Source organism: Aotus nancymaae, unplaced genomic scaffold (assembly GCF_030222135.1).
Source record: "Aotus nancymaae isolate 86718 unplaced genomic scaffold, 86718_ANA_hifiasm-v0.15.2.pri h1tg000108l, whole genome shotgun sequence".
NCBI classification, from domain to species: domain Eukaryota; kingdom Metazoa; phylum Chordata; class Mammalia; order Primates; family Aotidae; genus Aotus; species Aotus nancymaae.
In genome coordinates, this window is record NW_026988523.1 from 42,246,414 (window position 1) to 42,273,385 (window position 26,972).

General features: G+C 37.3%; 2 long non-coding RNA genes across 4 annotated transcripts in view; one reads left to right on the forward strand and one right to left on the reverse strand.

Annotated features, from left to right (window-relative positions):
- LOC105728494 (uncharacterized) overlaps positions 1–26,972 on the forward strand; it is a 264,992-nt gene that overhangs the window by 210,068 nt on the left and 27,952 nt on the right. The gene's annotated exons all lie outside the window — the stretch shown is intronic.
- Positions 17,273–25,800, reverse strand: LOC105728493 (uncharacterized). Of its 2 annotated transcripts, XR_010340395.1 has the most exons (4): positions 25,290–25,800; positions 20,120–20,305; positions 19,392–19,471; positions 17,273–17,443 (listed from the first exon to the last, which is right to left on the reverse strand). It is a non-coding gene; the product is annotated as an uncharacterized LOC105728493 (long non-coding RNA). The 2 variants fall into 2 exon arrangements; XR_001110040.2 differs by lacking the exon at positions 17,273–17,443 and having other exon boundaries at positions 19,154–19,471.

Consider the following 26,972-nt stretch of genomic DNA (forward strand, 5'->3'; position numbering starts at 1 on the left):
CCACTCAGATTAAGAGCCTGCAAGAAAACTGCGTTGGCAGCAGACCCAGATGGAGACTTCATATGCCCCAAACAACACAGTCAGAGTGCCCATTCCTCTGCGCCCTGGATTGAACTATATAAAGTTACCTTCTTCCAATAAAAAATAGTCAAGTATTATTAATTTCTTATCGTTCGAACTAATTCAAAATATAAGTAGTACCAAACCATAAGTTAGAGAAATACATCATCTTCTTTCAAATAAGTGGTTTTGATACCCTGCTCTGTTAGTGTCTCAAGCCTGTGCTTTGCCTGCCTATGGGGTAACTTAGCACTGCTGGGTCCACTTCTACATTAAAATCAAAGATAAAATAGAAGCCATTTAGCACAGTTTTTTAACAGACCTCCAATTTTTTTGGAGACTTTGACAAGTAATATAGTAAAAATATATCATTTTAAGTAGTCATTGTACACATTAAGGCCTTTGTCGAACTTTCTGATACTTAGGAGTTTGCAGAATCCCAAACGTTGGTGTGCTCTTTTACTTGGTACCTTTTTCTGTCCTAGGATTTTATCCAGGTTACCATATTACATTTCGTCATCGTGTTTCTTTAAATTCCTCTTGACTATGCCATTTTTTTCAGGGTTTCCTTGTTTTGATGACCTTGAGAGTTTGAGGAGTATTGGTTAGGTATTTTGTAGAAGCTATATAGCATTTAATATATGGTAATTTTATATAATGTAATAAATATTTCTTTAAGTCACCACCTACTTTTTCAGAAGCATTATCTTAATGACTGCACAATCTTCCACTGATAACTGTGAAATTTAGATGTTTTTCTAAATAAAACAAAATGGATTTTTTTCCTGCATGTTTTTTAACATTGTCTGCAGATTGACATGCAGGGTGTAGTATTCACTGGGGAAAATATACACATATAATAAGTATATCCTGGTGGCGATAATTTCACATTCTTGTTTGACTTCTGTGCCGTATGTAAATGTGGGCACACATATACTTCAAAAAGAAATAATCATGTTATCCTTAACCTAGAACCTAATGCTTATCCACCACTACTGCATGCCTTTCCCGCCTGAGACCAAGGTTACAGGGTGCCAGAGTTGCCGAGGTAGATCATCAGCATTTAAGTGGAAGGTGCTTGTAGATTCTTCCCTGTAGGGTTTGCATCGTCCCAGTTCTGTAGAACAGTCACTCGTTAATTTTTGTAGAATTGTTTACCCCTGGGACTTGGGGTCATTCAGTCATAGAAAGGCTGTTTCACTTTCATATTAAAGGCTTGGGAACAACTACTTTAAAAGAACCCTCACCTATAAGGTTTACATCATCATCATCCACCTAATTTCCTCATCTCGCAGTGGTCCTCAGTGGCTTGTTCTTTTCATTTTGTATTACTAACTCTGTCCAATTTATCTTCTACCTGTATCTTCTGTCACTCATCTCATCATTTTCGCCTCGGCTGCATTCATTCTAACTACTGTCATCTCTTGACTGAAATATTATAATAGACTTCTGACCTCCTCCTTTTCCTTGGTCCAGGCTTTATTTTCTCAAGCCCATACCTTCTTCTTGCATATGCATGTATATGTTTCCATCTCTCTATCTATATCATGGACACACACACACACACACACACACACACACACGTGGTTTCTCTCCTACTCTATTTCAGATGTCTTGTTTGCTTCCCATTGCCTGTCACAGCTCAGCTGCTAAACCTGCTATCCATGTGACTTTGGGTAAGCAATCTAACTTTTCTATGTCTCACTTTTCTCATCTGTAAAATGAGAAACATAGTACCTGGTTGATGGTGTTAGTGTAAGAGTTAAATATGACTATAAATGTAAAATCTTAGAACATCACTCTGCCTGTGGAATACACTCAATAAATACTATCTATTACCACAAGTGCTGCAACCACCGGGCAAAGTCTAAACTTCTTATGACATCAAAATTTCCACTACAGAGACTACTGTCTCCCTGAGCCTCATATTTCCTGCCTGTCATGGCTTTGCTTCTGAATTCCCGTTTCCTGAAATGTCTATTTTCTGCTGCCTCCTTTCCCAGTGCCTCAACCAGTCTTTGTTTAACAGTTTAAAATATTTATTTTCTGAGATCTTCTCTAAGAAGAGCTTCTTCCTCTTAGCTTTCTCTATAAGGTAAGAATTATTTTTTACACTTTATTGATTAAAAAAAAATCAAGGCTTAAGATAGCTAAGTGATTTTTTTCACAAACACACAGCTCAAAATAGGTAATGAAGATAAGATTCAGATGTAGTATCAGTGACAATCTGTGCTTTTTCTCTAGTTATTTTCCTTTGAAATCTTCCTGCTCTAATAGTTTGTCATATTGTCATACACCTGGACACAAAGTGGGAACTTACTTAAGCTTTGCTTGGATTTCGAGCTGACCATTTTGTAGTTCCTTGTTCTCTTCTCTTACTCTGAAATTTAAATAAAGGGTTTAATTCTGGAATATCACCAATGGTAAACTGAGGAGCACCTCCAGAGCAAGGACCTGTCAGTAACATGTCCTAATTCCATTAGACCCACTTGCCCTGCTCTGCTGCTCTGATATTTATAAACCTTTCTGTTCTCATAACAGATTCAACCTTAGGTCCTTCCAAGACCATTTGACAGCTTGCTGGGGTTTATCTGGCTCAGGAAATCAGTGCACAGATCTTTTTTGTCCCTCCAACTGAACTCAAATACAAACCTTCTCCTGATGAGATAGCAGGCAATCTGTGCTTTGTCCCTCTCCATTGCTATATACTCAATCAAGGTAACCTCTCAGGACCCAATGATAATATTAATTACAATCTCTTATTTAAAATGGGCTCCTGCCTGAAGGTCTCTGTGCAAAGAGAAGGTTTCTTTTTTTAAGAAGGAAGAACCACTCCTGGTTAAGTCACAAAGCAAAGGGAATGCTGGGCATTCTTTCCTATAGCAGGTCCAGCCAGGCCAACAGTGGGATACACAGGCATTAAGAACACAGGTACTGCCCTGAACTGGAGGGGAGTCTATCAAATCCAATGTTTTCTGAAAAGTCTTCTCAAACCATTCAGACCACGAGTAACTTACATGCTCCACCTCTAAGCATCTAGAGTAAACCTGTCATGGCCACTCCTCTAGCCTTTCTGTATCCTCTTAAATTTTATTGTAGTAGGTGAGATTTGAGCAAAGAAGTTTTTTAATTAAGTCACTTCTTTATTTTTTTAGTTATGCAACTTTCAACCATTCATTCAACCTCTTTGAATCTGAGTCTTATTTTTTTCCCCTCATGTTTAAAATAGGATAAAAATTTAAAATTCTTGGGCTGTTGTAAACATGTTAGATTAATGCTTATTGCCTTTTATATATTTGAAACTTTACTGAGGTCATTGACTTTGTATTATAACATTATTCCTCAGGGGCCAATTACAACATCTATTTCATAAAAACTATTAAGTAAAGTGGACTCTTCAGCTTTGTCCATGGTCTGGGACAAGCACAAATAGAAATACAAGAGAACTAACAATTTCCTTCTTATTTTTCTTTGCATCAGTCTCTCCTGCCCTCAGGTGCTTTCTGTTTCAGCTCCTTCCTTTCCTCCATTCTTTAGGGAAGGCTACTGAGATGTCTCTGTCCCCTCAAGCTCCTCTACCTTTCTGTCTATCAAGACAGAAGGAATCTGTGTATCAGAAAAAAAGGCATGTTAAGAATCTAAAGGGCTCACAATACGTTGCAGAAAAGAGTTAATCAACAGTAATTAGAAAACTGTGCTGCCTGTAAATGCAAGGAAAGAAATCCCTAGAGTCTTTTCAGCAAAGGATAATGAGCGGCCTTTACTTTTACAAAGATTAGCTCATTTAATTTTCATGAAAATCTATGAGAAGTTTCCAGGCCCATAAGATAATGATAGCAGTCTAAATTATAATCTCTCCACATATCCTCAAAAAATTACAGATGAACAAGGAGAGGAAATAAAATCATGCCTATCATGACTTGCAATATAACATAAAAACAAAGAACTTCACGAATCTTAATTCATAACTAATTGGGAAAATAAGCTACTTATGTCTGTTGAGTTGGCTCCAAAGCATACTCCAGAGCAAAGGGTTAGCGGGGGAAAAGCAGAGAAGAATGGAGAATGAAAACATCATTTAAAGCTGACAGGCAGAATATTCAAAATTAAGTAAGGAAAAGAGAGACTCTAGTCATTATATACAAGCTTTACCAAAGGTAATAACTTGGTCATGAATACACACTTTTATATATAACAACAGTAGCCAAAACAAAGCAAATAAACACAAACAATTGAAAGGATTAAAAAAAGAGAGAGTGACAAAGAGGGATCATAGTGCAAGTTACTGTATAGTAAAACTGCACAACGTACAGAGTGAAATACCTGATAGAGCTGAAATGAAACGTATCAGTCATGTCGATGAATGTAAATGAGCATAGGTCACATATTAAAAGGAAAATATTTTTAGATTGTCTCACAAAGCAAAATTAACTCTGCACAGTGTACACTAGACATATCTAAAACAAAGAAATGCAGAAGGCCCGAAAAGAAAGAACTTAGCAAAATGTACCAGCAAATGAAAACAAAATGAAATTCAGAGTTGTGATCTTGATGTCTAACAAGTTAGAACTCAGAACGGAATAGGGATAAACTACAGAAGAAAGCTTTATAAAGGCAAAGGCCACAATTCAAAGCAAAGACAAGATAGAAACGTTCCCCTTATCAGCCACCTTCCTAAAGCAGAAACTAGAAGAAATGCAGAGACGGAAGCACACAAACATCAGGTGACTTGACGTGCCATGCTCAGCCTGAGAAAGGTAATGTGAATAAAAAATAAACAAGGATATAGAGGACACAAACAACAACATAGTAAATAAGATGAATTTATTTTCACCCTCTTAATAGAGACTAAATCTTCTCTAATGCGTATTGGACACTTATAAAAATTTACCAATTCAGCATGTTAGTGGTGAATTATAAATAAATTATAAAAATGTATTATAAAATAGAGAATATTGTATTATAAATTATAAATAATTTATAAAAATGTATTATAAAATAGTGCTAATAAAATAGAGAATTCTGTGATTTTTATGAAAAAAATTGGACTCAGATAAGGAAATGCAAATGAATATCACAGATATTAAGAAAAATAATAATAAAAAGCTGTGCTTCAGAATCACATGTCTTTAATCATATGATTACAAAAATGATCAGAAAAAATGTATGGTATTGATATAGAAGGGCTGAGTTCCCAGCTAAACCAGGAGTGGCCAGTGGTGGACTGAGTGAAATCAGTCACTTTAATTCTTACCTGCAATGGGGGTCAAGGGAGCTATCCTAGCTCAGTATTAAATATATGCCCAAAAAATGGACAATGACAATAAATTTGGAAAACAGAATAGAGAGAACAAAGGAGAGAAATCAGAATACAAACAGAAACCAGTGAAGTAGAAAAAGAAAAATAGCCATACCATAAATAAATATTTGTTTAAAAAATAAACAAAATAGACAATCACTAGCTAACCTAATTATAAAAAGATAAGATTGTATATGGGAAGGGGGTAAGAGGAAAAAGCACAAATATGCAAGATAAAAAAATGACAAAGAAAAATAACCACTGAAACAGAGAAAATTTAAGTAATGCAAAAGTGAATAATTTTATGGAAAAACATAATTCGTCAAAACTGCTTCCAGTAAAGAAAACAGACCAAATATTATGAAGAAATAGAGAAAGTTAACAATTACTTCTCACTCTCCACAGCTCAAAAAAAGCAGAAGGTCAAGATGATTTCACAGAGGAATTCTACAGAAAGTTCCAAATCCAGGTCATCCTATTTGTACAAGAACATTTAAAAAAATGATCTTTAAACATTTCTGACAAAAAGAATGAACATTAACAAAACTTGATGTAAAAAATACTTTTTTCTCAAACCTACAAGACTATTTTCGCTTATAAATGTTGCTGCAATAGTCTAAAATAAATATTAATAGTACTCAACACCACATTAATAAAATAATAATTCATTAGGACAAAAGAGAGTTTATTTAATAAATGCAAGATAGATCAAGAATTTAGAAATCTGAGAATATACTACACTATGTTAATGGACCTGTGAAGAAAAGCCATATGTTCATGCATGCTGAAAAAGCATTAGCAAAACTTAATTCACATTTCCAGTGGAAACTCATAATAAAAGTAATCAGTGGATATTTTTCAATATGATAAAAGATACATATCTTATTCAAAAGTTGGTATACATCTCATGGAAAAATACTGAACTCATTCTCTCTGAAGTCTGGCACCAGGCAAGAATGGCCACTTCACTATCCTTCAGTATAGAACTGGAGATTTTAGGACACAGATTCTGACAGAAGTAAAAAATTAGAGACATAAGAATTAGAAAGGTTATGTTAAAAATCTTCTATATGAAGATAATATGATATGGCTATATATCTTGAAAACTCATGAACATCTATAGAAATATGACACAGCTAATAATATTTTAGTAAAGTTGCAGAATATTAATGTATTAAAATCAATAGTCTTCATTATACCACATTAACAGAATTAAGGACAACAATTATATTATCATCTAAATTGATGCAGAGAAAATATTTAACAAAATTTGACACACTTTAAATAAAAACAGTCAACAAAATAGAAGTTAAAGGAAACCATTTCAATGTAATGAAAGCCATATTGATATTGACAGGAGATAGACAAATTCCTATGCAGATAGGAATGGGTCCCTGGTGAAACTTGACCTTCAAGCCAAAGAAACTCTAAAGCCTGAAAACCAAGCTACCAGCTCCAATAGAATCATGGACTGAAGTGAGAACTTCCATACCCATTTTGCCCACTCTCTCTCTATTAGCTCATTCTAAATGCTACCTTTGAGCCAATCAAATGATGCCTTTTCCAAGTGTACCCATAAACCAGTCCACATGCATTTTCCTATTCTAAGCCCATAAAAACCCCAAACTCAGTCTCACAGCCGGCTACCCATTTTTGGGTCCCTCTTGCTGTCAAGAGCTCTTTTACTCAATAAATTCTACTCTGCCTTACCTCCTCTCTGGTGTCTGCATACCTTATTCCTCTTCATCATGAGACAATACCCAGAATTCACCAAACTTTGGGAGCAAAACAGCTGTAATGCTTCTGCTTGCTGAACTGTGGGCTATGGGAGAAAAACAGCTGTAACACTCCTGCCTGCTGAACTACAAGGGTAAAAAAAAAAGCTGCAATGACATGTAAGAAGTCCACAACTAACATTATACTTAATGGTGAAAGACTGAAAGCTTTACACCTAAGATCAGGAACAAGACAAAGATGCCCACTTTCACCACTTCTATTCAACATAATACTGAAAGTTCTAGGCAGAAAAATTAAGCAAGAAAAATAAAAGCATCCAAATTGGAAAGGAAGAAGTAAAACTGTCTCTACTCACATACAACATGATCTTATATGTAGACAGCTCTAAAGATCCCACACAGAGAAAAAAACTATTAGAACTAATAGATGAATTCAGCATAGTTATAGAAGATAATCAACACACAAAGTAGTTGTCTTTTTATGCAATAACAGTGAACAATTACCTAAAAAAGAAATTAAGAAATAATTTACAACAGCTTCAAAAAAATACTTGAGAATAAACCTAACCAAGGATGTGAATAATGTATGCATTGAAAACCACAAAGCATTGCTAAAAGAAATTAAAGAAGACACAAACAAATGGAAAAACAGCCTACATTTATGGATTGGAAGACTTAATATTGTTAAGATGTCAATACTAACAAAAACAATTTATAGATTCAACACAATCAACATCAAAATCCTAAGTGTCTTTTTATGCAGAAATAGCAAAAAAAAAAAATCTTAAAATGCACATGGGATGTCAGGACACCTTGAATAGCTAAAATAATCTTGAAAAAGAAAAAAAAAAAATTGGAGGAATCATGCTCCCTGTTTTGAAAACATTACAAAGCTATTATAGTCAAAACAGTATGGTACTCATGTGAAGGCAGACCGATTAATTAAATAGAATAGAGTCCAGAAACAAACCTAAATGAGGGTGCCAAGATCAGCCAGTGGGAAACAGTATCTTCAACAAATGGTACTGGGAAAACTGGATATGCACATGTAAAATAATGAATTTGGAGCCTTATCTTATACCATATACAAAAGTTAATTCAAATGTATTAAAGACCTAAATGTAAGATCCAAAAATGTAAAACTCCCAGAAGACATAAGAAAAAAACCTTTAAAATATTAGATTTGCCCATGATTTTTGTACATAACACCAAAAGCACAGGTAACAAAAGAAAAAATAGACAAAAGGGACTGTGTCAAATTTAAAACTTTTGCTCATCAAAGGGCACAATCAATTGAGTGAAAGGTAGCCTACAGAATGGGAGAAAATATTTGCAAATAATATATCAGATAAGGGGTTAATATCTAAAATAGATAAAGAACTACTGTAACTCAACAACAACAACAACAACAAAACAAATCACTCTAAAAATGAAGGCCTTGAATACATTTCTCCAAAGATGATATGCAAATGTCCAAATAAGCATATGTGAAAATGCTAGACATCACTAATCATCAGATAAATGCAAACCAAAGCCACAGTGAGGTATCAGTTCACACCCATTCGGTTGGCTACTATAAAAACAAAACAAAACAAAACAGAAAATAACAAGTGTTGGCAGGGATATGGAGAAGTTAGAATACCATACACAAAATGCTCAATGACCAGGGCCTCACCTGAATAAATACTACAACATATTCTAAACATCCTAAAATAAAGATAGCATGGCACATGGACAGACAGACTGAGCAATGAAACAATAAAGTCCAGAAATAGATTGTTGAAATCTCGCAAATGATAAAGGCAGTATATTTAATCATTGGGGAAACATGACCTATTAATGAACAATGTTGAGAAAACTAGATAGCCATGTAGTAAAAGAAAAAGTTGACAGACATCACAATGTTAGTCAGAAAAAATTCCATATGAATCAGAGATCTAAAATGGAAAAAAATTGTAAGCATTATAAAACATGAATACATTCCTTTATAGTTTGGGAATAGGAAAAGCCTTTCTGAATATGACTGAAATTTTAGTAAAATGACCTGGAAACAATGACACTTGGTAGCGGTGAGCCCACTCAGGGCCCAAATATTAGTTTTTTGATATCATTTCTATTCAATGAAAGCTGAGATCCTGGAGAAGTAGCTGATTCCAGGTCTGGATCAGGTGAGGTACAAAGTGAACATTTCATTTTCGGGGGCAGGGAACGAAAAATGGTACTGAAAATGGCCCATATCCAAAGTCACAACACTCCTCTTAACACCTCCCCTCATCACTCCCCTCCCTCTGCCATATTTTGGACAATCTAAGCATAAAAAGAAAGTGACTCTAATGAGCTCTAACTGGTTGTAAAAGAATAAATAAAAATCTAAGAGTCCATAATAATTCTTTTTCTTATGTCCAGTGTCCCCTTCTTTTGCCACACAAAAGCCAGAAAGATTGATTTAAATTAAGATGCCACTTTTCTTCCTGAACCCCTTAATGATTTCTCTTGGCTTTTAAAATCTAAAATCCTTGCTATGACTTCTAAGGCCTTGAATGACCGGAGTCCTGTTTAACTTCATCTCCTATATTCTCTCTCTCTCTCTCAGTGCCTTCTCAACACTCTGACTTCTCTTCCTTGAACACATCAAAGCCCTTTGCTACTTGGGGATTCTGTACCACATTTATTTCCTCTGTGACATTTATAGCAATCTTCAATTATCCTGTTTCTTTCTTTCTTTGTTACCAGTCTCTCCCAGGAGAATATGAATTCCGAAAGGGCAGAAAAGTCTGTCTCTTTACCGTCGTATTACAGTCGCAAGTGTAGTGACTGCAAACAGTTGGCTCTCAGTGGCTATTTCTGAATAAATGCGTGTTGTATGAATGAAAGATGAGTAAATGAATAAAATGGGTCTTCTGGCTTCCAGTTCCAATCTTTCTTTGTAACAAGGCTCTCTTTTATTTTTTCTCCCTGTTTAGTTCATCTCTGTATACACATGGACCATCCTGCATGTGTTATGCAGCCCAAACGCTTTCACATTACAGCTTTCCACGTAACTATCAATGCAATCACCTGATATTGTTACTGTTTTTCCTCTTAGACGGATGATATTGGAAAGGTCCTTAGAAATCCCCTGTGATCCTCTTGTTTTATAGATAAGGAAACAGGCTTATTATGTTGTGTATAGTGTCCAAGTCACAACTAATTAGTGGTATATGTGAAATTACAACCTACATCTCCACATCTTCTAGTTCAGTGTCTTTCCAATCCCTTTTCCTTCTCCATACTAGTTTTCCCCCGACTTTTCAGCTTTGTATTTCTCCCCAGCACACAATAGGAATAGGAAAAAAATTGTATAAGTGAAAATGGAGTCCTGGGGGTATCTTAGAATCATTTGGTGTCCCCAGGAGAGATCGTTTCACTGAACTAGTAAACATCATTGTGTTCCTTAGCAGCATTTTTGAAATCACTAGTGTGCCCTCCAAGTGAGATTAGCCTCAAATGGCATTATGTCTTAGGAGGCTGGATGTTAGCACATCCCCAGCGTGTGCATTTATGTAATCTACTGTTATTTAAGAGCCACTTTGCCAATTGTAGGGATGGAAAAATTATACCCGGAATTCCATAGCAATTATTTCTGAATTTCCCATGTTTGTTCAAATGATAAATGTAAAACCCTCATCTATTTTTAAGTTATTTGAGCCTATTGACTCAAAAGAACAGGAAAACCCTGTCAGGACAATTCTGTTTTATGAAAAAGTAAGGGTGGGGGCTTCTGCTATTCTTTAAATAGTCTAAAAGTTTAAGGTTGTTTTTTACACAAGAACTGTGCAGTTAATTGGAATTGAATAGCCTTGCCTTCCTCGTAAATGAAGCCCATTCCCAAGATTAAGATACTAAATCTTAATCACAGACGTCCCTGAGGCAAGGATGTGCGTTGAAGTGTAAGCAAAGGTTTAGCAAAAAAAATACTATTCCAATGGGCGCAGAGTCTACAAACGGGAGCAAGGCCCTCTCTTCTGGAAGAATGTTTTCTTTGATATTCATGAAGTTTTCATCATCCAGTTCTGCAGTCTTCTCCTCAGCCTCCACCTAGCTCAGTAATTCATTTATCCAATGCCATGTAGTATCAGTTATTCATATGGCAGAACACTATGGGTTAGGGACACAACAGTGGACAACTCTCCCCCTTTCCTTACACAATTTAATAAAAGTTTAACATTCTTATATTACGTACAACGTACATGTACCTTTATTTAAGCCATGTAATGGGGGAAACAAATAGAAATCTCTTCAGGGTGTAGCAGGGTTTGAAAGACATTCCGAGATCATCTTGACCATTGCTACTCAGCGTGTAGTCCCTAGGCCAGAAGCATCAACATCACCAGGAATCTTCTATGAAATGTAAAATCCTTGGGTTCCTCTCAGTTCTACTGAATCAGAATCTGTAATAAGATCTTCAAGTGATTCCTGTAAACATTAGATGTGAAAAGTCTTGATCTAGTCTCTTTGGATTTGTCCTGTGTTTGTAGACACAGAGAATGTAATTCTGTGATGAATGTATATTTAAAGCAACTTCTGTCCCTGTCTCCCACTCAATACCACAGAGTGGTATCCAACTTTGGCTACCCTTGCATAGGTACAGCCTCGCCTGCATTTCAGAACAGAGGATGAATCATTTAGAGCAATGGCTGGGTACTTGGACACAGAAAACAAGGGAGTGAGAGAGGGACAGAACAAGAGAAGGAAAGAGGGAGTGGGAGAAGGGAGAGACGCCAGCTATGAGCTCTCCTATATCGAAGGAAGAGAGCGGGTATGGCAAATTGTGTTAGTGTTCCCAATTATTTCTTCTCCTTCCTTATAGGGGCTTATCCATCTCTATCTTTTGCCGTGGGACAAAGTGCCTTCCTAGAGAAGTTGTTTTTCCCCTGTTGACACCAGGCTTGGCCTAAGGACTTATTTTGACCATGGAACCATGAATTTTAAAGTCATTAGAAAGTTCTAGCCTATCTTATTGCCCTTTCCCTCAACCTTGAATTTAGAGTGGCTCCTCTCTGCTCTAGATTCTGGAATAAACAAGACACATGGAAGAGAAACAAAGCTGCCACAAATATGTAATGTGCATTGGAAACGAGCTTTTCTTGTTGTAACTCACTGAAATTTTAGAGTTGTTTGTTACTGCATTTTAGCCTAGAGGAAGCTGACTGATGCACATGGTAAACTGTGTTTCCTCCAATCAAGGGTAATCCCAATATATTTAATTGAGAAAAATGATGTTAAATGTAACACATTCTCTGCACTATTTAGCATTTACCATGTAGATAAATTATGAGATAAAGTATAAGTAATTTCATTTTGAGGGTCCGAAGAATCTAATGAAGGATGAAGAAAGGCACCCACCTAACCCTGGACATCAACACAACTCATTTAACATTTGAATGCACATATTTTCATGCCTGGAATGCATTTTAGATATCTGAAGTATTTTTCAGGGTTTTGAATGCATCAGTCATTTTAGTGTGTTTTTGCCCTCCAAAATTATTATGGGTTTACATTTAACATATTTATTCTCAATTAAATAGGTCACAGTTACACTGAAATAAAGTTAAAACTTTCCATTAATTTGGTACAGAAACAGTCAGAATATTGACAGAAAAGAAGATTGTTTTAAAAAGTTGAACAAGTTATTTGTTATTCCTTTAACAACAATAAAAATGAATAGTGTCAGCTTTTATATTAGTTGGAATTTCTAAGGTTAACCGTATAAACAAACTATTAATAGGATTTCGGATTCTAAGATCAATTTTCAGTGCTACTAGTGATAATGGCTCATATTTTATACACTCTTATCGAATTAGCACACTTGAACATAAGTAGTATTTGATTTCTCTCAGCAATCTTGAGATAGAGATAAGAAACTTAATAGCCTTCTTATCCCGAGGTGAGCTAAGACTCCACACTGTAAAATGGCATAACCATGGCCACACACTAATGGAGGAGCTTAGGCAGAACCACGGTTTCTGAGTTTATTCTGGCCTCTCCATGCATAAAAGATTGCCAAAGCTACCTACCAATTTACTTCATGTGTTGAAACAGACTAATAAGATGGAAGAAATTTTGTACCACTTGGAATTTGTCAATTTTAGTTTTTCTCTACTCCTTCCATCTCTCCTTACTCCTGTATTTGATAATTCACAACAATCTAAAGACTTTGGTACATTAAGTATTCTTATAAAATATCTCCCTGGACAATTTAGGTAACCAGTAAAGAAAAGGTCCTTGGCACAGCCTCTGTCTTAGCTGTACTGTTCTCTTGGGTCTTGTCTTGACTATCAGAATCCTTCCTCACCCAAAGAAACTGAGAAGACAGACATCTGGAATTCATTGGCTGAGGCTCACCTCATGACCTCACAAAGCCCAATTTGCAGACTCTGGTAATTTTCATTTTTCACATGAGCATACCCACTTAAATACAAAGAACACTGAGTTTTACTTATTTATTTAGAGAGTAAATAAATAAGTAAATGAATAAATAAATAAGTCAGTTGAATGAATGAATAGGATTATTGGTTGCTTGGACCTACTGTACTACCAGAGTGAACTCTATTTAAGTCTTCTGTTTTATGTCTACAATGTTGCCTCCAACCTTTTATTCTATACCAGCCTCTATTAAACACAAGATATTCTGCTTAATTAAGACATTTTGTTAATTAAGGGGTGATTGAATTGTTTGGAGTCCTCACTCCAGCAAATTTATGGTCCTTGAATATAGTTAGGCACAAACTTTAATCTTGCTTTTGCCTTCTTTGAGTTGGGGATGAGATGATAAAGATATAACATTTTTAGATGATAGAAATGAGTCCTTTTTTCACAAACTTCCAAGTGATTTGATAGCCGTATAATATTGGCCCTTTAAACTAGATATTTTACAAAAAAAAAAAAAAAACTGAAGCTCATAAGATAAGTTCCTCTCAGAGTACTAACTAGACCACAAATATCCTGATACCTCATTTATTCTACTTAACTCCATCCTTTCTGATTAAAGAGACAGTTTTGGTTTTAACTGAATTGCTTTCCTGGCCATTAACTTTTGGTTAGTTAAAAATAAATTCTGAGAGCTTACTGTGTATAAAACATGCTGTTAGATATTATGGTTACTTCAAGGATGTACAAAAGTGATCCCTTCTTTGAAGAAGCTTATCAGCAAGTTAGAGAAATCAGACCGGGCATGGCAAGTAAGGTAATGGTGAAGTCAGTAACATGTGAGCACTAACTGGTATACAGGCCACACGAGCCACAAGGAGCGCTGGGATGGCCAGGATAAATTCCAAAGAAAAGGTGGCCTTGGCCCTAATAGGGAAACAAACAACCCAATTACTTAAAAAAAAGAGTACATGATCTGCATAAACACTTCATCAAAGATGTACAGATAAATGACCAAATGAAAAAATGTTCAAGATCATATGTCATTAGAGAAATGCAGACTGAAACAAGGGGATACCACCACACACAGATTAGAATAATCCAAGTCACAACAGTGACAACACCAAATGTTGGCGAGGCTGTGGAACAGCAGGACTCATTCGTTGCTGGTGGGAATGCAGAATGGTGTAGGCACTTTGGAAGACAGTGTGACAGCGTCTTAGAAAACTATTCTTATCATACAATGCGGCAATGATGCTACTTGGCAAATATCTAAAAATGCTGAAAATGTACGTCCACACAAAACCCTGTACATGAATTTTTATAACACCTTTATTCATAATTGCCCAAATCAGTAAACGACTAATTTGCCCTTCAATAGGTGACTATTGTGGCTAAACAAACTGTGGTACAATGAAACATTGTTCAATGCTAAAAAGAAGTGAACCATCAAGCCATGAATAGGTAAGAAGAAAATTTAAACACATATTTCTAAGTGAAAGAAGTCAATCTGTAAAGACTGCATACTGTGTAAGTCCAACTATATGACGAAGGAAAAGGCAAAACTATTGAGACTAAAAAGATCAGTGGTTTCCAGGGGTTAAGGAGATAGGAAGGAGGGATAAACAGGTGAAGCTCGGGGTATTTTTAGAACAATGAAACTATTCTATGTGATACAGTAATGATGGATGCATGTCAAAACCTATGGAATGTACAATGTACGTTGTATTGATTGAACACTATTGTAAACCAAGTATTTTAGCTTCTAATAATGCATCAATGTTGATTCATCAATTTTAACAAACGTACCACATTAATACAAGATATAAATAATGGGAAAAGGCTGGGGAGAAGATATGTACAAACTCTCTGAATATTCTGATGAATTTTTTTCTGTAAAGCTAAACTGCTGTGAAAACTTATAAATGTTATAAAAGTCGTAATATTTTTTAAAAAGTGGTCTAGGACTAGTTGGGATTCATAGAGGCCAAAAAGGTGAGGTGGGGGGTTTCAGGCAATGGATGCAGCAGCACAAAACCTAAAGGGAGGAGGCTGTGCCCACAATGAGGCAGAGAGAAGGAAGCATCGCCCCAGACAATGGGGTCTGCTTGTCCTGTCACTGCAGCTCTGGATTTAAAGCTTCAAATTAGTGTCAAAAAGGCTTCATTCAAATCCTGGTTCTACCACTTAAGGGTTATATGAGCTTCTCGAAATCCCTTAAGCTTTCTGACCCACAACACTGGGTGAAAATAATATATGCAAGATGGCATAAAGGCTCAGATGAGATAATGCATGTGAAATTTCTTTGTGAATTTTGAAGTGTTAAGGAAACATTATTTGTTGTTATCGTAAAAGAGAAATCTCACTGCTTTCATTTCTTTCATGGTGACCCTCTCTTGGCAAGTAGCTGCCATGTGCCAGAGCAGATTTTCTTGTTGAAATGGAATCACTCAAGTCTACACCTGCTTTCTCTATCTCCTACTGAAGTTTCTCCTAAATGTTGTCTTTACTACTTATCTGTATATTTGGCTAGTCTTCTGTTGACACACCAAGTTTGGAATGGTATCAGACGTTCAATGGCAACTTTAGTGATATTAAGTGCCAGAAAGCTGGGATGGCTGTGAACAGGGTCTGAGGAAAATCAGGTCTGGGATAACAGCACTTGAACTTGATGATTTTTTTTTCTTACCTCCCAGTTCTTTCTCCTTTATATTACTCTCTACCCCCATCTCCCCTTCAATGGTGACTTTGTGATGTCTTCCACTTAAAATCTCTATTAAAGAGAAAACCAAGTTAAAAGGCAGCTAGAGACAGCTCTGGGACAGTTTTCTATAGCCAACCTGCTCTTCTGATTGAAGAGTGTTCTATCAGGTGAAAGAGTTCAAAATAACCCAACCTTGATCTCAACAAATGTAGCATGCCCATTATGTTAAAAACAGAATAATGTTTAACCATTCTAAATGTGGGAATAAAGCTTAGAGCTTCTTTTTATAGGTTATCCAATTTAATTTTCACAGACTTTCGGTGATGTGTGCTTTATTACCAAGTAGATTTTACAAACGATGAAGCAGGTTCAGGGATTGTCAGTGACTTGGCCTAAGTTCAGACTCATTCTTCTAGAATGCAGAACTCAGTTCCACTTCTGCTGAGTCTAAGCTTACTTTCTTCTTGAGTCTCTCTCTCCCACTTTCCTCCTAAATGACAGACATTGTGATGTTTTGGTGTGACAGTTACTTAAGAATGAAAACCCATGGGGCGTGGTGGCACATGCCTGTAATCCCAGCACTTTGGGAGTTCTTTCTACTATCAGTAGATTTTCAATTTCATGGAAGAGACAGCCACGTCTCTCATAAGGTACTAAGATGGGATAGTTCCCTTGACCCCCTTTGCGGGAGGACCCTGGAGTGGCTTATTTCATTCATCCCTCCACTGAAGCAGGAGGCAGGGAGGGAGCGAGTGAGAGAGTGTGGGAACCGGAGGGGAACGAACACGGGAACCAGCCCATGGCTACTGTCTGGTGGGAGCAGACTCTGTGCAGGCCCCACAGCAGCATCCAGGCGTGTTACAGCCATGCTCTTTCAGCTCTGCTGTCCGGGGACAGCCAAGTGCCAACCAGTTCAGTGGAGGGTCAGGGTGGCAAGCGCCTGCCCTCTCGGGTTCTTGTACAGCATCCAGAAAGAAGTAGGTCACATGGACTGTTTGAAAGGTGATGAATGCAGAAGACTTTATTGAGCTCAGTGGAAACAGAGGCTGGAAAGGGGATGGGAAGATGATCTTTCCCTGAAGCCCAGCGTTCTTGCTGGGCCCCTCTCAGAAGCCACACCATCTGCAGTTAGCCTCTTCTATCTGTAGTCTCTGGCGCTCAGTTGCTTCTCTGCTTGCCGTTCAGCCACTTGTATCCTTGACGCTCAGCTGCTTGTGTTGCTCTGCCAGCTGGAGTCTTTTATGGGCACAGGGTAGGGGTAGATCAGGCCAAAAAGGCAACAGGAGGGTGGAAAAACGGGGTGAGCTGTTTTCACTTAAGTCCACAGTTCCAGGCACAAGGGTGGGATTTAGCTGGGAGCCCAGCCCTTTTGTACCAGTACCTAAAGAATACAGCTTTTATGATTGAGGTATCCGAAAACTATGGTGGGCAAGAATAAACAGAGATGGGTAGAAATAATTTGCTATAGGCGGCAGGAGGAATGGGGGGGAGGGTGACAAAGATAGAAAAGTTGTCTGAGTATACATTCATGTGGTTTTGACTTTTAAATTACGTGTTTTTACATGTGACAAAATTGAATGGAATTAAGAAAAACGACTACAGTGATGGCACATGAGAGTGAGACACGAGAGTCTTCTGGGGCATGGGAAGAGATCATAAAAGACTTCATAGGGGAAGTGAGTTTTGAAATGAATGCTTTTGTTTTGTGTCATGTTTAAAATCGTGGGTGTTTTAGCTTAGTCTGAAAAGGTGAGTGAGTGAATAATGCTTAAACTATTATCATCATTAATTTCTTTCCCTAATCACAGATAATACACTGTACAACCCACTGAAATGGACTGCTTGAGAAAGAGCAGGTATGCAGAGGATAGGGAAAGCAAGTTGCTTTGGTGGTGATTAATAGTCTGACCACTGGAAAAACATTTTACTCCTCAACATCATTTATAAATTAAGGAAGGTTCTCTGGGTGGACTTCAAAATCAGTTTTCATACACGCATTCTACATAGAATTGCCAATGGCCTGTTGCCTACGCAGTGGCTATAATTTCTTGTGCTGTGTCATTTTTAAGAGTTGCTCTTACGTCAACAAATGGTTATCCTTCACAATTAGTATGTAAACCTAGATTTTGGAATTTATTAATTGTTCTTCACTGTTGTGGTTATTTAACGATAAAATATTCATAACCTTTGTCTTGTAACCCCTGGCCTTTCTTTCTCATGGGAAGGGAAGAGAATCGCTCAGAAGAATAACCTTCCCACTTGGGTCAACAAGAGCTGCAACTGGTTCTAAGGAGGGTGTCTTATTGCTGTCAAATTGACCGGAGTTGTCACACATGAAGCCTGCTGTCACTGCATCTTGCTCAGAACCAGCCCCTTAGCTTGCTGAGTCAAGCTGTGCTGACTCCTGGTGATAGAATTTTAATGTGAAGAATGACAGAGGCCTTGGAGTTAATGTGTACGTGGAGGTGACAGTTTTGAATGTCAGCCAAAGCACAAAGGCCTGTCTGAAATTAATTTTGGGGGGTGGCAGAAAGTCATGGGAAGATGGAGAGAAATAGTATGATGGAGAATTGAGATAAGTTGAGTCAAATCTACTACCATCTGCTACAAATGAAAGCATCATTCTGTGTATTAACACAGAATATCTGAGCCTGGGATGTTAAAAACAAAAGAGCATTGGCCTCATCAGATTCTGTAGCTTTTAGTCAACCTAGTGTGCAATTTGCCACTTTTAGATCTCTATAACCCCAATTTCCGTTACTAAAACAGAGTTGCAAAAAGTGGACATGGATCTTCTGATGAGATGAGTTAGAACTTAATCATTTAAAGATGCAATATTTAACTTTTTGGTAATGAAATAAGCCAAACTGCATTTTATGTACCTTAATTTTCCTTTTACATTGTCACATATTTAAACTCTTAAATATTTTCCTTGTTATTTAGAAGACAATATCACATCTTTAATCTGTCTGTGTTAAGATGAACAATGCCCAGAGATGTCTGCATCTGTGAGTGTGTTATATTACATGGCAAGGTAGAATTAAGGGAGCAGACAGAATTACAGTTTTTAATCAGCTGACTTTAAAATAGGAAGATTATCCCAGATTACCTGAGTGGGCCCAATGTAATACAAGAGTCATTAAAAGTGAAAGAGAATGGCAGAAGAAAAGTTAATCAGACTTACGTGATGTGGGACTCTACTGGCCATCGCTGGTTAAAGAGTTAAGGGGCCATAAGCCAAGGAATGTGGGCGGTCTTTAGAACCTGGAAAGGCAAGGAAATAGATCTTGTTTAGAGACCCCAAAAGAAACACAACTTCCTAATACCTGTATTTTAGCCCAGCCATGTCGGACTTGTGACCTATAGAACAAGTCTGTGTTGTTTTGAGCTATTATATTTGTAGCCATACAATATAGCGACAGGAAGAAGAATACACTGGCTTTTCAGGTTTTTCAGTGTGAAGCTGCTTTTGTCCTCAATTTTCCTAGATGTACCCTACCTGTGAATTCTGACACTGATTTCTAAGCACACCTTATACATTACAAACTTGGTCATGCCATTTCCTGTTTCTGGACCCCACTGTGGGGCTAGTTAGCACGAGAGGAGAGCTGTGGGTCCTAGGGGCTGGCTGTGGCTAGACTTGCTACTTAATGTGCGTTGAGGGGAGCATTTGAGTCCATGTCCTTGAAAAAGAGCAGAAGCCAAAGAAGAAAAACTGATTGCAAAAACCAAGTTCGAAAACCATTTATAGAATTACAAACACGGGACGAGAGTGATAGAGAAAAGGAGGGCTTAACAACGTGTGTTCTGGGAAAACAGTGTTCGAGCTCTTGAGGGGCCTATGGCTCATGTCTGTCGTGGGCCAGGGTAACCTGTAGGATCGCTTTGTGCTGACTGAAAGGTGATACTTACGTGCAGCTGAGAGTTTCCTCCATTGTCTTCAACTGTCACAGTTCTACCATCATTCACAGCCTGGCTCCTCCATAATGCTTTCCTGAGTATTTCGGTCCAAAGCTGTCGTCTCCTTTTTTGAAGTTTTAGCATTTACCTTTTTTATTCCTCATGTGGTAGTTGCAGTTCATGGCCCAATATTTTTAACTAAACAAGGGTATTGTATGAACAATTGTAAATATTTACATAATACAGTCAAACATAAAGAAGACTTTCAATCATTCAGAGTCTTACCAGCCAAAGATAATCACTGTTCACATTTTGGCATTTATCTTCCTATACTGATACTGATACAGTATTTTTTGTATATGCACATACATGCACACACACATAAATATATTGCATTTAACTTTCTAAAATAAAATATATTGAAGGAAATTGTATATAATACAAATTAAGTCAAACTTATTACATATTAACTTAAAGTATTTGACATTAACAATATCTATAGTATTATTCTGACATCTAAACTTTTCACCTGGACATATCTTTCTAGCACAGACAGATGGTAAGCATTGTGAGGGTGGGGAACAAGATTTTATGTATTTTTTTTCTGTCCCCACTGATGCTTAGCATAGTGCATTGCACATTTTAAAGGCTAAATACAGATAGATTAAAAAGTTGTGGCCAGAAACCTGTAAACACTTTCTAACTACAAATGGATAGTATTTGTTACTGATGTGTTTTCAGATTTTACCAAGTAATTCCAATAATTATTTCCGTACAGAGAATTTTTTAAAAGTTGCACGATATGACTGTTTTGATAGTGGTCAGGCTATTATAAATCCAGAGATTTGTCTTTTAGCATCAGAATTGCTTGTTAAAATGGGAAAGGAGATAAACAAAGATAGAGGTCTTGTTAACTCATTAATATTCCCCATAATGAAAAATGTTGCCAGAAAGAAATAGCCGTGGTAATACGTGTAATCAATCTAGCCAGGGAAAAGTGATGCAATTTGTTATCTTTACAGAGTTGCTCTGTTTGCTAGTCAGCTAGTTGGCATATTTATCAAATGCCCAGTTGGTGCATAATAGTGTACTGTTTCTCTGTGCTGATGCTCCTTGAGCTTCATTCATTCATTCACTCACTTTTTCACTGTTCTTTCTTTACTTCCCATTTTTTGTCATGTCCATTATATGTACGTTACTGTTACAAGTCCTGGAATAATAATGGTGAGCAAGGCAATTTTATCCTCAAGACAGAGTCAGTGGAGGGGAAACTCACAAAAACAGACAATTAAAAAATGAAAGAATATGGAAGTGAATTTTTGTTGTTGTTGTTGTTGTTGTTGTTTTTGAGACGGAGTTTTGCTCTTGTTACCCAGGCTGGAGTGCAATGGTGCGATCTCGGCTCACTGCAACCTCCACCTCCTGGGTTCAGGCAATTCTCCTGCCTCAGCCTCCCCAGTAGCTGGGATTACAGGCATGCACCACTATGCCCAGCTAATTTTTTGTATTTTTAGTAGAGACGGGGTTTCACCATGTTGACCAGGATGGTCTCGATCTCTCGACCTCATGATCCACCCGCCTCGGCCTTCCAAAGTGCTGGGATTTACAGGCTTGAGCCACCGCGCCCAGCTGTGAATTTTTTTTATTTTAAATTTTGAGACTAGAGTCTCTATTCCTAATGCTGGAGTACAGTGACGCAATCTGGACTCACTGCAACCTCCACCTTCCGGGCTCAATCAATTCTTGTGCCTCAGCCTCCCACATAGCTGGGATTACAGGCATGCTCCACCATGCTCAGCTAATTTTTTTGTATTTCTAGTAGAGATAGTTTCCCCTTGTAGGCCAGGTTGGTCTAAAACTCCTGGTCTCAAGTGATCTACCCGCCTCGGCATCCCAAAGTGCCAGAATTAGTGGTGTGAGCCACCGTGCCTGGCCTGGAAGTGAATTTTAGAGATGATATTACAAAACTATTCTTTCATTCTGACTACAGTAGTATGCCCAGAAATGATCTGATTTTGGCAGAAGTAGAGTTCTTAAAGGGACTCCGTCCTTAGCAAGACTGAAAAGGAAGGTGCCAGACTTTGTCTAATTCACGAGATATCAAAGCAGGCAGCAAGATGAGTTGCAAGCATTCTTGCCTGAAAGAAACTGTAGTAGTTTTCTAGGGCTTCCATAACAAAGCACCACAGACTAGATGGCTTCAATAGCAGAAACTGACATTGTCAGAGTGCAGGAGACTAGAAGTCTGAGATCAAGGTGCCAGGAGGGTTGGATTTATCTGAGGCCTCCTTCCTTGGCTTAAAGATGGTCATCTTTTCCCTGTGTCTCCACATAGTCTTCCCTTTGTGTGTTTCTGTGTCGTAATCTCTTTGTTTTATAAGGATATCAGTCATAATGAATTAGGGCTTACCCATATGTCCTCATTCTAACTTAATTAGCTCTTCGGAGAACCTATCTCTAAATATAGTCTGAGATACTGTGTTTTTTGGGAGGAACCTAATTCAGCCCATAACAGGTACCAAGAATGGTCTAACAGGGTCAGAAATCCCAATTTCTACAAAGAAGGAAAATCGGATCCAGATACAGTGGCTGTCTAGATGCTTATGTAAGAGCCCAGTTGAGGTGTGGCTTGGTTATGCTGCATTTCAGTTTAAAATTTGCCTGCATGCTGCTAAATGGATGTCTTAGTGCAATAGAGTCTATGCATGACCTTACCATTTGAAGTTGCTGTAAACATTCCTTGATTCCTCTGGCCCACTGAAAACAACTATGTGTTCTGGAAATTTAAGAATTTGGGAAGGGAGCAAGGGAGGACATCTTAACCACAGTTCCTGCAATTGGCATGTGGCATATTATTTAACTCGTTCCCTACTCCAAGGAGTAATTTCCTCCGAAATTTTACAGCGGTCCCATATTAGGACTCTAAAGTGTAGAATGAGGGAATTGTAATATAATGTACGATCCTTTAACTGCAGTAATAAAAACAAATGAAAAGTTTGTTAAACCAGTGTTTCCAAACTTCTCTGATGTTGAGACTCAGTGTTTAAAAATCATAGCTTTCCAGCCCCTTTCCTGGCGTATTCTGATTTGGGGCTGGGGTAGAACCTAGAAATTTACACTTTAAAAAATGGTGCCATACATGTTTCTTACATTTATAGAAGTTTTGCAAGCAAATCGAGTCAACACTATCAGTTTGGGCCCAAGCGCTGTCTATGTGCTCTGCTTTCATTACTGGGTTTACCATCAGCATGACTCTGACACTCAGGGCCACAAAATGATGCTGACCTATTGCATTCGCAGCAGAACAGGAACGGTTTCTTCTGACATGTTGCTGAGAGAAAGAAGGAAAGTGAGAAGGAGGGAGGGAAAAAGAAAGGAAGGACAAGGGAAAGAAGTAAAGACTCTAATTGAGAAGTCCCTCAGCTTATCTCTCCATTTGTCTGCAGCACATGTGCCCACCTTTAAACCACAGGGAAGGGAATTACCATATTTGGCCTAAACCATTCAGGATTTGCTATTGATCTTGTGATAGTTGAACTTTTTCTAGGTGTGTATCTTCACAGAGACAGATGGACACCCAAATAATAAGGCAGAGTAATAAGGGATTGAATGGGCAAACCATGATGTCTCCTACAACTAACTACAGTTAATAAACAATGTTACCAGCCAAAGTAAAATTAGAATTAGATAATCAATGTTCATAGGAAATAGCTAATATTTATTCAGTGTTTATTATGTGAATGGCACTGCGTTCTAAGGGCTTTATGTGGATTAAAATAATTAAGCCCACAACATATGATGATGCAAGTGCTGTTATATTAATCCCACTTTACAAATGAAGAAATTGAAACAGTAATGTTAATTAGCTTATCTAAGATCATATAGCTCTTAAGTGACTGAGGGAAGATTTGAGTCCTGGCATGCTGGGCTGCACCAGAACTACCCTCTAAATCATATTCTATTCCACATGAACAGATAACAAAGCTGTACTTTACAAATACAAATGGTGCTTGTGTGACAATTTGTGAAATTGGTTTGGTGCTTCGTTGCGTTGTTAATCTGTCCTGTATTTAACAAGCACAAATGAGCACCTTCTATTCGCAAAGGACTATATCAGGGGCTACAAAATTTCGAGAATGAGTCAGAAGTGATACAACTCTCCTGAAAGAATGTCCTTCAGTGGAGGAAGTAGGCTTTCAATCAATTAACTGTAATGGAATATAAAGTAAGGTAGAATGTAGCAAATAGTAAACAAAATACAAGGAACTGTTGTTGGATTGAAGATAAAACAACAGTTAATTCCTACAGGACAGATCAGAGAAGATTCACAAAGAAGAGTGTTTATGTGGAGGGAGAGGAGGACATTCCAGGCTTAGAGGAAGTGAGGAATCAGAATTGAATTATGTTATGTTGTATTCTGAGAGTAAATTGCTATGACTAAAATGTGGGGGACTTAGAGATATACTGACGGCTGTGAAGATACTAACATTTAAAGGGGATGCCATAGCATATGTGAAAGTTATCTCTGTACACGGGGAACCACAATTATTAGATAGGGTTGTCATTAGAATGATGGGTGATTTATTTTGACTCTCGATTTCTGTTCTTTGACAATACTCAAAGGCGGCTATTTTCTTCCTTCTTCTACTTAAATAATTCATACCTCCCTTTTAGGGACCGTTTTAATTATTTTCTTACAAATTTGGCCCTTATCAAAGTATGTCTTACACTCTTTTTAACTATTACTGAGTGATGGTTTTATCTTTTCAACTAGATTTTATATTTTCAACTAGAATTTCATAGAAGATATAGATTCTAGTGTTAAATATTTTTAGATTTGACTTTAATGCCTGACTTAGTGTTGTTTACAGTGGACCCAATCAATAGGTGTTGAGTAATTGCCCACATTATAGTGATTCTCTGTAGGACTTCCCAGACCTTTAGGGTATCACTTTCCCAGGTGGTTTGAGAGTGCCTCTTAAGTTTTCCTGGGAGAACTACATGTGGGGGAGCCTCACTTTATATGAAATGGCTTATCTGCCACTTTTTCCATTTTGCTGGAAATTCAGGTGAGGAGAGCACTAGAATGTTTTCCCAGCCTCTCACTAACAATCCAAAGCATCTGTCAATGCTTTGGACAACTTCTTTCCCAACTCTCTCAAGGGTTTACTTGATCTGCTACCTTTTTGACATCTGTTGCCTTGATAATTTTCCTTTGGAGAATCCATTCCACGGGCAAATCTGGCTGTGCATCTCTTCCCAGGGCAGTTGCTTCTTTGCAGGCCTCCTTGGTTATTTATATTCCAGGCAGCTCCAACTCTCTAATCAAGTCTTGTTTATTCAACTGACATTTTATCACCAACTCTGCGTTTAAGTCAATGAAAGACCATTTCTCCCAGATACTGGTTACTATTACTTCTTATCTCATGCATTTGACTTGTTGTCAAAAATTTTTCAGAAAAAAAAAAAATTCCCTGAGATGGCTGTTGCTGACCCAATGATCATAGAAAAGAAAAAGCTATTCCAAGACCGAAGAGCCTCCTCGTTGGGTTCTCCTTGTCTGTTAGAACTTACCCAACAAGGTCTTCGTAGGCATTCAGGAAGTAAATGGCATTGCAAACTCCAGATGATCTCACAGAAATTTTCTATATTTGTAGTGAACATTCTTGCTCATTTATTTCATACTTGAAATTTTATTTCAAATTAGCTTTATACTATAAGCTTCACTGGGGATTACTGACATAAAGCTTTCAAATGCAATCCTAGAAATATCCGATTAGCAGACATTCACAGAGGAATGTTTATTTTCCTATATGCATCAGTGCCTATTCCTCCACCATTTACTATTGTATTTCCAGTATCTAACAGTGATTGGAAACAGGTCAGAAATACAACAATTTGGAATGTAATCTATTTCTCCCTACTCTTGATTCTAGGATATTTATTTCTAATCTACTCTAGTCTTTTCTATGGAGTTTGTGCTAGCCTCTTAATGTGGCCTCAGGAAGCTTCTGCAAGTTGATTAGAGTTTCATGCAACATGAAATACATGTATCTTTATCATAGTTAGCACCCGATACATATTTCCTAATGATTGAAATAATATTTTTCTCTGTGCATGACCCCTTCAGCATCTTCTCTGATGAATTATCATTCTGTGTCTACTTAAACACCTCTACATGAGAAACAACACATTATTTCTTAAGACAGGTTCTCCCACTGGGATATAAACAGAAAGTTTTTCATATTTAGCAAAATCTTACCTTTGTTAACTTATTAATCCATTTTTGTATATTCCAAGAACAATTTGTTGCAATTAGTAATGCTTCTCTCAGAATTAGTTTCTATTCAGATACCATCTTATGACGGGTAACTTTACCTGTTGTTTTCAATTAGCCCTTCAATAGTGCTCATAATCAGTCCAACCCACTTGGTCTCCTCTCGTTAATAATATCTAAATTAAAACATTTTAATGACAACTATAACACATACATTCACATACCCACACGTGTACGTACATGTGTGTGCTATATGAAACAAAAACATTACGAAATACATAACCATTCAAAAATAGTACACATAGACAAATGCCAAGCGGTTCTAGTGTTGAATATCCAAGATCTTCACACTACGTTTTAGTCAAGTATTCAGCCAAGAGCGTATTGGTGGCATGTTTCTGCACAGGTTGTAATCTTAATTTTCTTCTTTTATTACCTTGGTTGTTAGTGTCACCTAGTTGTCAATATTAGACAAACCACTTTCTATTTCAGAGATGCTAAGTATGATAAATATTCAGTCTCTGCAATTGCTCCAAGTTCTGTTCTTATAGACCATCTGCCCTGACTACATGGAATTCATCAAAAACA